The sequence below is a fragment of the Macrobrachium nipponense genome, chromosome 2, assembly GCF_015104395.2.
Source record: "Macrobrachium nipponense isolate FS-2020 chromosome 2, ASM1510439v2, whole genome shotgun sequence".
NCBI lineage: Eukaryota > Metazoa > Arthropoda > Malacostraca > Decapoda > Palaemonidae > Macrobrachium > Macrobrachium nipponense.
In genome coordinates, this window is record NC_087201.1 from 83,804,566 (window position 1) to 83,820,203 (window position 15,638).

Below are 15,638 nucleotides of genomic sequence, written 5' to 3' on the forward strand. Positions count from 1 at the left end.
TGCATATTGCCATTGTATCATATTTATATACAAAAATAAAAAAAATACCCTGTAATACATTTTTCATACACATTTTAAATATAAAAGCTTGCAAAAAGCTGAAGTTATAATTAGCTCCCAAATTAATAAAATATAACCACATGAAGTCTTTGTAAATTCATTTTTCAGAACAGCGGCAGACAAGAACAAACATGAAAAAACATCCTTTGATAACATGGAGGGCAGTTACAAAAGCTGCCTTCATTTGTATCATATTTATGTACAAAAATAGAAATACCCTATATTTACGTAATATATTTTCATACACATTTTAAACATAAAAGCATGAATATTTATAAAATCGACACATCGATTGCTAAATTTGCAATTTTTTTTAACTCAATATTTTCAGAAGAGCGGCAGGCAGCAGCTCACAAGAATGAACATGAAAAAGCATCCACTTTGATAACTGGAGGGCAGTTGGAAAAGCTGCTTTTGTATTATATTTATGTGCAGAAATAAAAATACCTTATAGATAATACATTTTCATACACATTTTAAACATAAAAGCATGAACATTTATACGTAAATCGACACATCCATAGCTAAATTTGTACTAACTCAATATTTTCGCCATAGAACAGCGTCACGGGCATATATTTTACCCTAATAAAATTTTTTTATATCATTTGCATAACCTTTATGGTCTGAACAGTATTTCTACGAATGTATGTACTCATTAGACATAACGGCACTAGCGGCTCTGTTAACTAAAAATTGTGCTGTAAAAATACCTTAGAATGTCTTATTTCACATAAGTGACTTACCAGACAATTACATTAGCTGTAAGCTTTATTAACTGGCAGTTGAAAATTCAAATTTCCTGGCGGCAGCAGTGGCGCTGCCATCATTCGTGTAGGTGTTACAGGTCCCGCCCATTTTCAGGAATACCCGGTACTGCTGAGCTAACTACAGTAGTCCCCCCGTATTTGCGGGGGATGCGTACCAGACCCCCCCCCCCATGAATAGTTGGAACCCCTATAAAAATGCTTAAAACCTCCTATTTCGTTAGTTAAAGCTCAAGAAAAAACTACTAAAAACTTTTATACCTGGTTTTTCTAATAGTTTTTTCACAAAAAGTGCATTTTATGATGAAATTGATAAAAAACCCAGGAATTTGTGCTTATTTCTCATAGAAAAATACCGAGAATAGGCGAATTTTCCGTGAATAATGTGGGGAAATGTTCCTGAGAGAAATCTGCGAATGTGTGAGTACGCAAATCCAGAGAACAGTTAGATGCCTTGTTATTGGCAAGTTATTGCAAAGATGTCTGATGCTAGTTCATCATCAGTTAGGTTTTGCAGCAGTGGCTGCAAAACTAGATTAGCTAAACTGTGTTATGATCCTCACTCCAAATGTGTTAAATGTAGGGGTCAGTGCTGTAGCAAGGAATTAACTTGTGATAAGTGCCATAGTTTGGATGAACAAGGTTGGAAGACTTTTCAAGCTCATTTGAATAAAATGGACAAAGATAGGAAAATGAAAGCAGCTCATAGGGCTGGTAGTAAAGCTAGAGTAGAGACAACTCCTGTGCCTGTAGAGGCAAACAAACTATCACTATCTTCTCCACTTTTGTCTCATATTTCACCTATCAATAGTCCTCCAACTTCAGAACCAATTACTCCAGTCCAGGTATCCCATGTTTCCGACCCCAACACCATTTCTATGTTAGAGTCCAAAGTGGACAAGAAATTTCAAATTTTTCTTGTAAAATCCGTAATGTATTTAGTGATGTCTTTTCGTGCTTTTGTAGAGAAGTCAAGTGAAAAGGCCAGTGTTAGACCAAGTGTCAGTGTCGTGTCCGAGGAGGTGGCTGTCCGTCCCCCCATTTCTCTTAGGCGAAGGTCACTGTCCCGCTCCCCAGCACCCAGGAGAAGACGTACCAGAAGTCGAAGGGAAACTGGGGTGGTTTGCCCACTGTCAGTTGCCGACTCCGTCGATGTAGTTGACTTGCGAGTGCCTAAGAAACGCCACTGGAATGGTGTAGATATCAGTGATGTGCAGTTGTCGTCTGACTCGGAAGTGCAGTCGGCGCCTGTGTCAAGGCTGAAGAGACATGCCCCGTGTGCGAGAGATACGCCGCCGCCTGTTAAGAAATCCAAGGAGCCCTGGAGTCCACAACCTTTCTGCAGTTTTGCTCCTGACCAGATTTTCTGGGAAGATTGTCAGTCCTCTTTTGATAGTGTAGCTCCGGACGAAGTTAAACGCTCACATGCGGTCCAGCGCTTGCACGCTTGCGATGTCGACTCACCTCGTCGTGTATCGATAGGAGTTTTGACTTGTTCGCCTCATATGTCTTGTGTTGTTTTGACTCCCAGTAGATCGTTTTTGAAGAAAAGCTGTACGACAGCCACGACTTTGACTTTGACCAAGGATGATTCGAAGAACAAACCTTTGTTAGAAGATTCCGCTTTGGGCTCTTTTAGACATCAACTTCAAGAATTATTAGTCTTTTTGAAGAAAGCAACGAAGCAGACTGAAGAAGACGGGGTGTCTTCCGTCCTGTCGGAAGAGGAAACTCAAGACCAGGAATTGAAAGCTTCTTCAGCCTATTCTAGTCTGTTAAGGTTCCTTTTACACACTTATCCAGACTTTTTTGAGCCAGCTTCGCCACTTTCTCCTCCATTGATGTTTGTGAAGGATAGATCAGCTCCTTCAGGTTTACCGAAACCAGTTCTCTCTCAGTCCTAGAAGAAAGCACTGAAGAAAGTAGAAGAGTGGTTTGCTAAGAAGAGGGAGTCAGGCAAGGCTTTGTTGCGCCTACCCTCCGTAAAAGCTGCAGAATAAAACCTGCAGGTTTTATGCGACAGGAGAAGTTCCTTCCTTGGGAGTATCTGCCTCCTCCCAAGGAGACTTCTCCGGCCTTGTTGTTCTTTTCACCCGAGTTGGATCACCTGGTGAAGAACTTGTACAAGGTGATCGAAGTCTTCAGTTTTCTGAATTGGACAATAGCAGCGTTAGCCAGAAAAATAGAAGATTGCCAGTCTCTGGATGAAGAATTTCCTGCAGACTGGCTCAGTGTTTTGTCCTGTGCGGACAGGGCAGTGAGAGATGGTTCAGGGGAATTTGCCGTTCTGTTTACTATGGGAGTACTCAAGAAGAGAGAACAATGGTGCTCTTTCACATCTTGAGGAGTAACCACGAACCAAAAATCGGCATTGTTGTTCTCCCCCTTGAGTAAGTCTCACCTGTTCCTGGAAGAAACTATTCAACAGGTACTGTCGGACCTCAAGAAAAAGTCTACTAATGACCTTCTTTCACAGTCAGCGAGAAGGCTTATGGAACCTCCAGTGACGGGAGCTAAAGCTTCCCCTCTACAAAAGCATCCCTTTCAAGGAGTTAAGTCGAGGTGGCAGCAGAGACCAAGGGCTAACCTACGACCAACTTCTAGTCTCCCAAGAAACCTCCCTTCAAAACAGCAGAGAAATGATTGAAAGGTCCTTCACACACCTGTGAGGGCAAGACTCCATGACTACTGGGAGGAATGGAGCCGAAGAGGAGCGGAACAGTGGGTAATACGTGCTTCAAGAGGGATATGTGATCCCATTTACACAGGACCCACCATTGTCCAATACACCTATCTGTTTGACAGCATACTCGACAGGGCCAACAAGAGATTTGGCTTTAGCCAAAGAAGTAGAAGAACTCATCAACAAAAAAGCCATAGAGGAGGTAACAGACAAGAACTCCCCAGGATTCTACAAGAAACTCTTCATAGTCCCCACGGCATCGGGGATGGAGACCCGTGTTGGACGTAAGCGCTCTGAACCTCTTCGTCCAGAAGACGAAATATCCGAATGGAATCCAGTCGATCGGTGATGTCGGCCATCCAACGGGGCAACTGGATGGTATCTCTCGACATGAAGGATGCATACTTCCATATCCCCATCCATCAGAACTCCAGGAAGTCCCTGAGATTCATCTTCAAGAAGAGAGTCTTCCAGTTCAGAGCCCTCTGCTTTGGACTGTCAACCGCCCCTCAAGTATTTACTTGAATTCTCGCTTCCCTAGGAAAATGGCTGCATTTGATGGGGATCAACACAGCTTCTTACTTAGACGACTGGCTCCTGAGAGCCAGATCCAGTCATCAGTGTGTGAAGGACTTAGAGAAGACGACACTTATTTTGACGCAACATTTGGGTATTCTAATAAACACGGAGAAGTCCCAAGATACTAGACACTCTAGCTTTTTGGGCTTTTCTCTCCTTGAAGAGGATATAGTCCTGCCTGTCGACAGTCCAACAAATTTGGCCAGAAAAATAGAAGATTGCCAGTCTCTGGATGAAGAATTTTCTGCAGACTGGCTCAATGTTTTGTCCTGTGTGGACAGGGCAGTGAGAGACGGTTAAGGGGAATTTGCCGCTCTGTTTACTTTGGGAGTACTCAAGAAGAGAGAACAATGGTGCTCCTTCACATCTCGAGGAGTAACCATGAACCAAAAATCAGCATTGTTGTTCTCCCCCTTGAGTAAGTCTCACCTGTTCCCAGAAGAAACTATTCAACAGGTACTGTCGAACCTCAAGAAAAAGTCTACTAATGATCTTCTTTCACAGTCAGAGAGAAGGCCTAAGGAACCTCCAGCGACAGGAGCTAAAGCTTCCCCTCAACAAAAGCATCCCTTTCAAGGAGGTAAGTCGAGGTGGCAGCAGAGACCAAGGACTAACCTATGACCAACTTCTAAGTCTAGCAAGAAACCTCCCTTTAAAACAGCAGGGAAATGAATGAAAGGTCCTTCACACACCTGTGGGGGCAAGACTCCATGACTACTGGGAGGAATGGAGCCAAAGAGGAGCGGAACAGTGGGTAATACAGGTGCTTCAAGAGGGATATGTGATCCCATTTACACAGGACCCACCATTGTCCAATACACCTATCTGTTTGACAGCATACTCGACAGGGCCAACAAGAGCTTTGGCTTTAGCCAAAGTAGAAGAACTCAGCAGCAAAGAAGCCGTAGAGGAGGTAACAGACAAGAACTCCCCAGGATTCTACAAGAAGCTCTTCATAGTCCCCAAGGCATCAGGGGGATGGAGACCCATGTTTGGAAAAAAAAACCCCCATTAAAGCGCTCTGAACATCTTCGTCCGGAAGACGAAATTCCGAATGGAAACCAGTCGATCGGTGATGTCGACCATCCAACTGGGCAACTTGATGGTGTCTCTCGACATGAAGGATGCATACTTCCATATCCCCATCCATCAGAACTCCAGGAAGTCCCTGAGATTTGTCTTCAAGAAGAGAGTCTTCCAGTTCAGAGCCCTCTGCTTTGGACTGTTAACCGCCCCTCAAGTATTTACTTGAATTCTCGCTCCCCTAGGAAAATGGCTGCATTTGATGGGGATCAACACAGCTTCTTACTTAGACGACTGGCTCCTGAGAGCCAGATCCAGTCATCAGTGTGCGAAGGACCTAGAGAAGACACTTATTTTGACACAACAATTGGGTATTCTAATAAACACAGAGAAGTCCCAATTGATTCCAACTCAGAGGATTCTCTATTTAGGGATGATACTAGACACTCTAGCTTTTCGGGCTTTTCTCTCCCCGAAGAGGATAGAGTCCTGCCTGTCAACATCCAACAATTTCTTGTTCGCCCGTCCTGCTCAGCCCTCGAATGGATTATCCTCCTCGGGACCTTGGCTTCAGTGGAGAGTTGTGCCAGGTTAGGACGTCTACACATTAGGTTACTTAAGTTCTTCGCGAAAGCAAATTGATCTCGGAAGATGCAACCAGACTTGCTAGTCTTCCCTTTGACGGAAGAGATAAAAGTGGATCTTCGTTGGTGATATTGGAGGAAAAGATTACAAGAAGGACTTTCCCTAGTCATGTCAAACCCCGACCTGCAGTTCTTCTCAGACGCCTTGGACAGCGGATGGGGAGCCCTTCTAGGAGACAGGAGAGTATTAGGTCTATGGACAGAACAAGAAAAGACCTTACACATCAAGGTAAAAGAATTAAACTTCTTAGGACTACAAGCATTTGACCCTCTAGTCACTGGAAGGAAGATAGCGATCTATTTGGACAACACCATAGCGTTGTCATACACACGGAAGCAGGGAGGGACCCACTGGTTCTCTATCAACAAGATAGCTGAAGATCTCCTCACCTGGACAAATGAGAAAAGGATCACCCCTTTTCCAAGATTCGTCCAAGGAAATATGAACGTTATTGCAGACGAAGTGAGTTGTGTGAATCAGGTTTTACCGACAGAATGGACTCTGAACGAGAGTGTGTCAGGACCTCTGGAAGCTTTGGGAAAGACCATCAATAGACCTGTTTGCCACATCAAGGAACAATCGCCTCCCTATTTTCTGTTCTCTTGATTCCAGAACCACTTGCATGGAGAACAGATCCAATGCTGCTAGATTGGACAGGACTAGACGTTTACGCTTTTCCTCCCTTCGGGATGATAAGAGAGGTATTAAATAAGCTTCAATCACACCAGAATGTGACAATGACCCTAGTAGCTCCATTATGGCCCAGGAAAGAGTGGTTCCCGGACCTTCTCAGTCTGCTAGTGGATTTTCCCAGACTACTTCCACAAAATCCATCGCTTCTCAGACAATCCCATTTCAACCGATATCACCAAGGGTTTTCTGCTCTGACCCTGACAGGATCCAGGCTGTCAGGAACCTCGTCAGAGCAAAAGGTTTTTTGCGAAGGGCGTACGAAGCTATTGCTAGCTGCAGAAGAAGCTCTTTCTGCCAAACTCTGCCAGTCCATGTGGAAAAGAAATGTTAGATCATGGTGCAAACAACTAGCATCTCTTCTTCTGAAATATCTATAACAGAAATTGCAGTTTTTTTGTTATTTCTGAGGGACTCCAAGAAGTTGGCCCACTTTCGACTATTAATGATATAGGTCCATGCTTACATCAGTATTTAAACATAGAGGCCTCGACATCTCGTCAAAACAGGACATCAGCGACCTGATCAGATCCTTTAGTTCCTCCAAAATATTCAAGCCCGAAGAAGTGGAATGAAATTTGGATGTAGTTTGAAGGTGGCTCTCCAGTCCCCAATTCGAAGCGTTGAATTCGGCAACCTTAAGAGATGTAACTAGGAAGGCACTATTCCTAGTCGCCTTAGCTACAGCGGGAAGAGTAAGCGAGTTGCAGGCAATGAATGAGTAAGGAAGTGGGTTTCGCCCAGGGCGATGCAGTTTGCTCATATGTAACTGAGTTCCTTGCTAAGAACAAGGATCCTTCGAATCTTTGGCCCTGTTCTTTCAGGATAAAGAACTTAACGGACTTAGTCGGGGCAGAAGATGAGGAACGTATATTGTGTCCAGTCAGAGCCATCGGACACTACCTGACTTGGACAGAAACTTTAATAGGACAGTCAAACCGACTCTGGTGTTCGGTGAGAGACCCGTCTCGGCCTCTTTCAAAGACTGCAGTGTCGTTCTTCCTGAAGAGTTTGATTCGAGAAGCGCATGCCCAAACTTAGGAACAAACTCTTTGTGTGCTAAAAGTGAAGACGCATGAGATTCATGCAGTAGCAACGTCTTTGGCTTTCAGACAAAATATGTCTCTATCCTCCATTATGCAACACAACATTGGTAGGTCGAAATCGATGTTTGTGATGCACTATTTGAAGGAGATAGAAACTACTTTCGAAAACTGTTTTAGATTGGGACCATTGTCAGTAGTGGGAATGGTGTTGGAAGAGGAAGCATAGGGGGGACTCAGTTTTTTCCCTCTACTATCTCCTCGCCTTGGATTTGAGGTTGTTGAGTTTTTGGGAAGCCTGGGGGCATATGTACCCGAAGTACTCGTCAGTTCTTATATCTGGTTAAGGGTATCATATGGTTTTTAGTGTAGGTGATGGTGTTGTGGTTTTATCTGGTCTTTTACCCAGGGCAAGGGCAAATTATTGATGTCTCCTACATGTGATGAGAGCGCCGACCAGAGGCAGTATCTACCTGTAGCTGCTCTCTCACAAGGTAAAGGTACTGCCAACATTATATATAATGTGAGCACATGATTATTGTTTTTGTTCATAAAGCTGTCCATATACCCACCTTCTTGGTAATGTGGATTCAGCTAATGTAATTGTTTGGTAAGTCACTTATGTGAAAATGATATTTTAGTAATAAAATAAGGTTTCACATATACTTAACAAACAATTACATAATCAAAGCCCTCCCTCCTCCCCACAGATGGACATTGCTGCTCAACGAATTGACAATAGTTAGCTCAGCAGTACTGGGTATTCCTGAAAGTGGGCGGGACCTGTATCACCTACACGAATGATGGCAGCGCTGACGCCGCCGCCAGGAAATTTGAGTTTTCAACTGCCAGGTGAGAAAGCTTACAGCTAATGTAATTGTTTGGTAGGTATATGTGAAACCTTATTTTATCATTAAAATATCATTTTTTTAATGAATATTTTTGACAACAGCCGTAAAACTGATTCGCCATTAAACAATTGCGCTGTTAACCACAGGCTGCCTGTATATAATTTATATAAATTATTGATACCCAGTCCTTTGTAGGGATAATCTGATATAATAAAAAGGTGATGGTTAACAGCAGTTGATAAATATATATTTTTTTATTTTGCATTTATCCCATCAGAGAATAGACTCGTGTCTCTTATCCTGAAAGGAGAGTAAGACTATAAGAACCATAAACAGTAGTGTGTCTTTGTTTAGTTCAGGCATGGCATTTTGTTGACCCTCAAACCTCAAGTTATTGGTAGTCTGCTAATTTTGTTTTGAATTTGTAGGAATATTTTGTTTTAATTGTCATTGTGAGTGTTTTAAGTTACTGAAGGTGAAGACAACTAACTGATTTTGGTTTTTTTGTGATCTTCAATACTGTAACGGGAAGATTTTAAGGAATATAATGCTGCCAGTGATGAAGATTGAAGGTATTGTAAATGCACATAAATGTGGCCATGTGTCGAGATACTGCCATTAAAAGTAACTTACTATTATGTCTACTGAATTTTATTTATTTTATTGTTTGTTCATGAAAACTTACCTGTCAGATATATATATGACTGTATTTTTCCGAATCCGACAGAAATTTAAAACACTTACGACACACGCAGTGGGAGTCAGGTGGTTAGTACCCATTCCCTGCCGCTGGGAGGCGGGTATCAGGAATCATTCCCATTTTCTATTCATAATTTTTCTGTCGCCGGTGCTGAAAACACCTGTTTTCAGTACCTCCGTCTTAGGATTTTGGAAACTTCATTGCCGCTAAGTATCCTAATTGTCTTTTGATTTATTCACTTGGATTTGTGGCTAGGCATACGCTATCTTAAATTGATTTGAATTTGATTCATTTTTGCATAAAATATCTGAATCTAGTTAGGCTAGTTTCAGACGGGGTTGTCTGCAAAGATAGGGTGTGGCTACCGAAAGCTTCGGTAGATTCGCACTTGGTATGTACGAGGGGTATGGGTCTTGCTTCTTTGTTGAGATTTGTCATGTAAGGAGTGTGAGATTTTGTCTATTCCGTAAGGAAGACGTATGATTCGTATGTACGCAATTAATCAGTAAACATGTCTAATTCCGTAAGGAAGACGTATGATTCGTATGTACGCAATTAATCAGTAACAAAAGTCAGGGTAGTGAACCTGCTAACCTTCCTGTAGACTTTATTTTGCATAACCCTGTAGTATGGCCTACGGGCTATGTATATGTCTACGAGAGGTGCTCGCTCTCCTTTCCATTGCTGTGAAGTGCTACTTCTGTAATTGTTACTCCTAACCCTGCAGTGTTGCCTTCGGGCCCTAAGCAGTGTCTGTAGAGAAATTGCCCTTTCTCTGATACTCCTTCGATTCGTAACTTAGAATCGAAAGTGCTTGCTTTAGAGAGTAAAAGTGAAGTGCAGAAGTGCAGTGATACCCCTTGTGTAGTGGAGGGTGCGTCAGATCGGCCTCGTTTCGCCTCTAGGCCGGGACCTCTGCTTGACTCCAGAACGAGGGAGAGAGCATGTCGAAAGCCGAAGGAGGGTTACGAGGAACCCCCACCGATCTGGCGTGCCTTCGGCAGTTTCTTTTTGATGAAAATCCCCAGACTGCCTAAGTGCGTGCACGTGCACGAATCCTGAAGGATTGCTTCTCGTCCTCGAAGCGTCCTCCTTCCCCGCGCAGGTGGGGTTGGAGCTTTCGGATGGACTCGCGCCCTCTAAATAGAAGCTTTATAGAAGAGGACGCTTCACGTCCTCTCTCTCTCTCTCTCTCTCGTTATGCGTTTTCAGTGAGAAGTAAGAAGGCGAACGTCGCCTGAACTCGTGTCCGTCTTTCCACCGAGAAATACGTAAAAGAAGTCATAGTAGCAGTAAGCTTTTGAGAGCGGACGCCCAAGCCAGGGGCGCGCGGGTGCACGCCAAGCGCGCGCCAGTGGGAAACGCCGAGCGTGCGCGCCAGTGGACGCCCGAGCGCGCTCCAATGGACGCCGAGCGCGCTCCAGTGACGCCCGAGCGCGCTCCAGTGGACGCCGAGCGCGCTCCAGTGGGGACGCCGAGAACGCGCTCCCAGTGGACGCCGAGCGTGCACCAGCGCACGCCAGGTGTGTCGCCTGGCTGAACGTTTCTGTTGAACTCTTCAAGCTCTTGTTGTTTCAGATTTGGGCTTAAAGAATTTTTACCTCTACCTTCGATGATACCTTCTACCTCACCTACAAAGAATGTGAAGTAGGCAGTGCTTCGGAAGTAAGCTTAAAGTGAACAGACAACTTCTTCTTCGAAACCCAGCAAGACATCGGGTTTCGTGAATTCAAGAGGTCTCTGTCAATTAATATTGCTTTTCGCATAGGTGGATGGAGTTAAGGAAAGCTCAAGGGAAGTTCTCGTTTGCTCTACCGCAAGCTTTGCCATTCTGCCAATAAATTTAAGTTGCCACTACCGCAGTCAAGACTTTGCGATAAGGCAGTTACGGGTTATAAAGGCTCGATGTCCTGCACGTCAGGACTCTCGGCAACGTTCAGTAGGATTCTTGCAAAGGCACTCATCAAAAGTACGCTCTTCAGGAAAGTGCAAGACAGGACTGCCTTTGCCATACTGCCAATAAATTTTAAGCTTTAGCAGGCATTAGTTGTGATACGGGAGAGGAAGCTGGTTGGAGAGTTTCTTCCTCCTCTTCCAGGATAATTTTGCCAGCTTTTTAGCCCATCTGAAAGGGCTTTTTTCAGATGATAGATTTTGTTAGTTCCTAGTCGGGACTACGCTGCCGAATTGAACATCGTCGTTCTATATGACGTAAGCCCAGTCTCTTAACAGGATTCTTGCCCCTTCCTCGTTTGAGACGGGTGGAATCGGAAAATAAAATGCTCGACTTCCTGGATTACGTTTTGTCAATTCAGTGACTTTCCCCCATTGACAATATACTATCGTTTTGTCAAGTAAGTGGGTATCCCTCATTGACAAAATATCTCTTTGTCCCGTAAATGGGTTAGTTCTCATTGACAAACATCTCATTAATGCGTAAGCGAATAAGCTCTTATTGACAAGATTCGTAAGAGCTCTCATTCGTCATTCGCAGACTCGTACAAGACATTAAATAACAACTGTAGACTACGTCAATGAACGCTTATGTCCAATAACATAAGAAGCTTGAGCTGACTGCTTTCGATTCTCCTAAGTTTTGTTCATGAAACTTGCCTGTCCGATATGTATGTAGCTGTATTTCCGAATTCAGCTATATATATGTCTGCCAGGTAAGTATGAACAAACTTTATTGTGATATAATTTCATATTTTGCCTTGCGTTATTTTATTTCTGGTTGGTTCAAGTCATATACGCTTGCTGTAGTTACCTCTTCGGATGGCAACCGAGAGGTCTATGGTCCATTTTAAGGACATTTAATCGTTACTCCCTGCAGCCTTCCAGGAGTTTCCGATTTATCTTTTACCGTTGTATGGTAGTGTTCTGACGACACAAACGCATCTGTATATTTAGCGTTTTCTGTTTCGCTTAAATATACCAGCTTGAGAGTCTCTTTATGCTAAAAATAACGGACCTTTTTCTTCATAGAATAGGGTAGCTGGCAACCCAGGCATAAAGTTAAGAGACGACGATGACGGACTATCGTAAGCTGCTGCTGTCACTGTCCTCTGACTCCTCTCCTCCAGTCCAAACGAGCCAGTACCAACTCGTTCGCTGTCATGCGCTGTAGGTTAAGTCTCTCTCTCCTGCGGGATGACTGCCTAACCGTATCTCTGTGCTGGCAGTTACGTCTCTCTCTCTCCTGCGGGATTGACTGACGAACTGTATCTCTGCCCTACAATCACGGACTTTAGCCTAAGATTGAGGGGATTTTTTACATGAATAAACATTGCATTCGTTTGGCCTTAATATGTTCTACAGAGATATCTTACTCCTTTCGGTGCTCGTTACCGCACGGTATAGGACTACGAGTCTACCACAACATTGCACTATTATATGCTCTCTTGCTTAGGCAAAGCGCAGCCTTATTAGGGAAGTAAACATACTGTGTGAGGGAATGGATGAGCTTGCTGGGGACCATTTCCCTTCCTAAAGAACGTTTGTTTCCCTGAATAGACTGCAATTCAGACCTCTACAGTTTTTTTCCTACCGGGAAACTGAAATTTTATTAAAGATCTAGGAATGATTCTGAACATCTCTCGGTGCGTTAAGTATCTCTTGAGGTGATAGAAAGAAGTGCCGGACATCTGGAGAGGGTTTCAGATGTCCTGGATCATAATCTGAAAGAAGTGGAAGCAATTCAGTCGTCCCTCCAGTCCTCGAAACGAGTTTTTGGAACCATGGTCCATATCAACTCTGATCTTCCACAGCTCTCTCATATCTTAGGAAGTATTCTCTCTCGGTCCCGGTTGGGTTTACGAGAAAGAGCCTATTATAACAAAAGGCGTAGAATGGAACGATCCTCTAGAGGTTCGTTACAGGATTGCAAAGTCCGCTCGAATCGTCTCGATCGAAGGCAGCAACTACTGACTTCCGAGTGGAATCTTTCTTTAGAAGTATGTTTAGAGTTGTGGAGACTTTAGGGACGTCCTTTCATTCATCTCTTCGCTAGGTTGAGGACGAAGAGGCTTCTTCTTCTCTGCTCCCTTTTTCTCGATCCGGGAGCGGTAACATTAAACGCCATCCTATGATATTGAACGGGGATGGATGTTTTAGTCTCTTTTCCCCTTTTTCAATCACTTAGGAAATGTAATAAGATGATTTATATCATCACAGGGAGCGACAATGACGCCAATCGCCCCATGTTGGCCTTCAAGACCCTAGATTCACAGAGGTCACGTCCTTCCAAGGACTTTTCCGAGAGAGTCGGTCTCCTTTAACACGAAAGGTACCTATAACCTCTCCGCTCTGAGTCTGACTACGTTCAGACTATCGAGATGTTGACAGCATAAGATTGCAGTCTTCCCTTTCCGTTTGAAGTAATGGGATAAGCTGGCAGTCACAACTATTAAAGAATACGCAAATAGTTGTTGACGGCCTTTGGGCTCAGAGATTTGCTTCTGTCAAACAACAAAGCCCTTCACGATTCTTTGAGTTCTGTGGAAATCTCGAAACTCGCTCACCATCTACTTTTTGTCTCACTTGTTTTCTCGGAGTCAGACACTCGTGCGAGATCAGGAGACATATAGTAGCCCTGATTTTCTTGTTGACGAAGTCGGTTGCGTTTATACACCCCCGATGATCGTTTAACAAAATGAGACCAGGTTGGACTGTCAGGCATTCGTCCTTCGGGACTGAATCGCCTTTTTGCTCCTCGCTCCTTTCTCCTGGCACCAGAAGCTCGAGTCAGGAGTGGCTCAGGAGTTGATTCGCTAACGACGTTGGGTTGCGTTGATACACCCCCCAAGGTTTGCTTAGCTTGAATCGCCCAGGCAGTCCAAACACTCATCCTTCAGCGAAGAATGTGGCCTTATGGTCTTCAGGGTACAGCCTTGCTGTCCTTGATTCGTCTGACTGGTCAAACTGGTCGGTCACCTGACGTTAGTACAGAAGGACTGACTGTGCATGTCCAGATCGAAGCTTTCAATATGGAACTTAGACATAGTCTGAAGTTCTTGATGTCAAAGCATTCGAACATCTCCTACCTGTTAACTTCTTGCATTTGATCAGGAAGGCATTTTTCTAACCACCCTAGATACGACAAAGAGGGTTAGTGAGATTTTAAGCCATCGTCACAAGTTTTGGCTTTAGAGAACACAAGGCGGTGTGCTCTCTAAGCTTTTCGTTATGGCCTAAGAATGGAAACCCGTTTTGTCCTTGGGCCAGGAGCTTGGAAGCAAGGATGGCACAAGTTAGTGGGCAGGAGCCAGAGAGAGTCCTGTGCCCTGTCAGGTCTCTCAAGTTTTATCTACATAAAACTCAAGAAAGTCGAAGTCGTAACGGACAATCTGCAGTGTTTGAAAAGACCAGGACTTGCCCCATATCGAAGAACACCCTGGCTTTATTGTTAAGGAGGTCTTTCAAAAAAGCTCCTTCTTTGTGTTTGCACAAAGATTTGAAATCTTTTGATTTGAATGCTCACGAGGTGAGGGCGCGGCCTCGGAAGCATTTCAACAGAGCATGGCAATCAGCAACATCCTGAGTACCATGTTTTAGCGAAGCAACTCTGTGTTCAATTCACACTCCCTGCGAGATGTGAAGATGGCATATGAGATCTGCTGCTCGCTTGGGCCATACGTGTCTGCAGACACAATCTTGGGGGCAAGAAGTACCACTCATCCTATCCTGTAGAAAAATGGTTAGGAAGAGCTCTTAATTTAGTAGTTGAGTTGCCGACAACGGTGACTTCTTAACTCTTAAGCCTTAGTTAAACACACCTTAACTTTGGCTAGGTGGGTCAGGTGGTGATATATATTTTTATATATATATTTATTTTACTTCTTAGCCCTCATGGTATGGTCAATATGGTCTAGTCACGTCGTGGTCTCGCCCCTGTTGACAGATCATCTGGAGTGCACCAGCTATATAGGTCTCTACCTCGCTGGCAACTCTAGTAGCACAAGCCAGACTTACGCGGCAGTAACCACGAAGTCAGCTATGCTAACAGGTAAGGAATCAAGATATCAATTATCTGCATATATATGTTTCCTAAAATCTTCTATTCTGTCTACTCCCACCACCAAAGGTGGGATTCAGCTATATATATATCTGACAGGTAAGTTTCATGAACAAAATGATATTGTAATGATACAATTAAGTTTGTTCATACTTACCTGGCAGATATATATAATCAAGTACCCACCCACCTCCCCTCAGGAGACAGTGGAAATAAAAATTATGAATAGAAAAATGGGAATGATTCCTGATACCCGCCTCCCAGCGGCGGAATGGGTACTAACCACCTGACTCCCACTGCGTGTGTCGTAAGTGTTTAAATTTCTGTCGGATTCGGAAAAATACAGACTATATATATATCTGCCAGGTAAGTATGAACAAACTTAATTGTATCATTACAATATCATTTTTACTGAATTATATTTAGTTTGTTTGGTTAATATATTGTCATGTTCTCTATCAGTGGAGGAGAGGATAGTGCTGTGTCACAGATGAAAGAGGATGAGGCAAATATGGACATGGGTGAGAATGAGGAAACTCAGCCTACCACCCCGCGACCACCATCAACTGGACCACAATCCAACA

General features: G+C 43.7%; 1 long non-coding RNA gene across 1 annotated transcript in view; it reads left to right on the plus strand.

Annotated features, from left to right (window-relative positions):
* LOC135220737 (uncharacterized) overlaps window positions 1–15,638 on the plus strand; it is a 221,278-nt gene extending 205,640 nt beyond the window's left edge. The window contains exon 3 of the long non-coding RNA XR_010315780.1: window positions 15,517–15,638. This is a non-coding gene — a long non-coding RNA (uncharacterized LOC135220737). The remainder of the gene's footprint in view (window positions 1–15,516) is intronic.